This window comes from Apium graveolens, chromosome 2 (genome assembly GCF_009905375.1).
Source record: "Apium graveolens cultivar Ventura chromosome 2, ASM990537v1, whole genome shotgun sequence".
Lineage (NCBI taxonomy): Eukaryota > Viridiplantae > Streptophyta > Magnoliopsida > Apiales > Apiaceae > Apium > Apium graveolens.
The window spans coordinates 230,603,705-230,605,969 of record NC_133648.1 but is presented as its reverse complement, the minus strand read 5'-3'; the positions used below and the strand labels follow the sequence as shown (position 1 = coordinate 230,605,969).

Genomic DNA, 2,265 nt, shown 5'->3' with positions numbered 1-2,265 from the left:
TTTGAAATTTTCAGATTTTAAATGCAAAAACACTCACTCCCCATACAATCTCTCTCTCTCTCTCAATTACACTTAGTGTACCTTATCTCAATACACTCGACTTTCACCCTAAGTCGACTAATTTCTCTCGCTAATATTTCTCTCCACCAATTTCAATCTCTGTTACTTAATTAAGGATTTGTATTTTTAATTAGGGCTCAATTGAATTGGTTTGAGGCTTCTATTCATCAATTAGAACTTTGTTTTTTATAATTAGGTTTTTATTACATGGGTATAATCCCTTAAAATTCATTAAATATGCTAATCTCTCTCTTGTCTCTCATTTCAGGTGTTCTTCATTTGATTTTTTTCATTTCAAGGCTTTGTTTTAAGGTATTTTTGAATTTAGGGCTTGGTATTTATGGATTTATTTAGATTTTATGTTCTTATTTTTTATGTTAACTTGATTGATTGGATATGATTTGCTTTGATGAGTTCGATGCATTTATTTTCTTTTTTCAATTTTATTTTCCATTTTGTGTGAGATTGATATACTATGTCTTTGTACTTTTCTATTTTGGGTTCATATTCTATTTTTGTGTTTAGTTATTCGATATTATGAAAAATTATTGATGTTTTTCTTTGTGTAAGCCTGTGTGTTTATATAGTATATGTGATTTGCGGGTTTCCGACTAGGTTTGACTCGTATTTATAAACCGGAGTTTCCTACAGCTCATTAAGGATATGCCGCTGCAGAAGCCTTCACAATATAAATATGAGAAGCAAAATAAAAGGTAGAAAATATTCTACTATTCCCCACTATATCTGTTTATCTCTCTCTCGCATTAATCGTCTTTTTTTGTACGAATTATTCAATTATAAATCACGTTTGCTGAGATAATATTATGTTTTATTTTCTTACTCTTTCTTCGGTTTTATTTTAACTAAATTGGACATATGATTTCTTTCTTTGATTTTCTTGTTACGTATCATAGAGGCTTGTTTAGTTTGTTATTCTACAAGCCATATATCAGATGAAATATCGCTAGTACTTGAAAAAGCTTCAATATTAGTTAAAATATTTCCTTAACCCTTTGAGTTCTATTTTGGCTTACTTATGCTAAAACTCAAGCATGAAGAGAAGTTAAAATTCATTTTTTACAGATTTTATTGTTATTAAATTTTGTAATTGTTTCTGAGAATTCATGTGCTGACTGTGGCATGGCAGAGTATAAATGAGGAAATTTAGATAAGATACTAATGAGCATAATAGAGTATCAATTTTGTCTCTTTGTTTAATTAGTATCATTTACCATTGGTGCGTCTATAATTATAAAGAGAGTAATCAGTGTCTATATGTTGGATATATTTGAGATGTCATGTCTAATATGTTTCATGTTTAGTTTTCAGATCTTAACTAACAGGAAATATCAGTACTTACTGGAATCAGGACTTACTAGAAGTCAGGACTTAAGGATATCAGGACTTAGATTATCAGAAGATAATATCAGAAGATGGATATCAGAACATAAGTACTGGAGGACTAACAGTTAAGGAAGGAAGCTGATTTATAGGAAAGAAGATCGAGACTAATACAAGAAAAAGATATGCATGGAAAGAGTTAGAGGACTAGAAGAATTATATAAGATATCTGGTTGATATGTTTTAGAAGACAGAATTATATTCCATATCAACTAGAAGTTATCTTGTAACTGTGTGTCTATATAAACACAGACATAGGTTTACTCTATAAGATTTACGATCATCGAGAAGATCATATATTGTAACCTAGCAGCTCTCGTGATATTTGTTCATCACTGAGAGAGAACGGTTCCATTGTTACAGAGTTTATTATATCGAATACATCTGTTTTCTATTATTTGTGCTTTAAATCGATTTGATTGTATTCTACACTGTATTCAACCCCCTTCTACAGTGTTGTGTGACCTAACAAGTGGTATCAGAGTTGTCTGTTAATACACATACAGTAAAGATCCAAAACAATCATGTCTGAAGAAGCAGATAATCCAACCAAGCCCGCCAAAACTGAAGAAACTCCAAAGACTCAAACCCATAGTCGATATGAGACTATTAGGGTTTCCATGTTGAGACCTTCTGAGTATCCCATATGAAAAGTGAAGATGGCTATGTTTCTGGAAGCTACAGATCCAGAATACCTTGACAAAATTTATGAAGGACCACATAAGCCAACCAAGCTCTCTGTTGTAGTTGCAGATCAACCAGCAAAGACCATACCAAAGGAGAAAAGTGAATACACAACTGAAG

General features: G+C 31.5%; 1 long non-coding RNA gene across 1 annotated transcript; it reads left to right on the top strand.

The window, feature by feature from the left end:
- The first annotated feature begins 238 nt into the window (after nt 1-238).
- On the top strand, nt 239-1,771 carry LOC141706187 (uncharacterized). Its single transcript, XR_012568697.1, has 3 exons — nt 239-372; nt 676-773; nt 1,390-1,771. It is a non-coding gene; the product is annotated as an uncharacterized LOC141706187 (long non-coding RNA).
- Nucleotides 1,772-2,265: the final 494 nt, after the last annotated feature.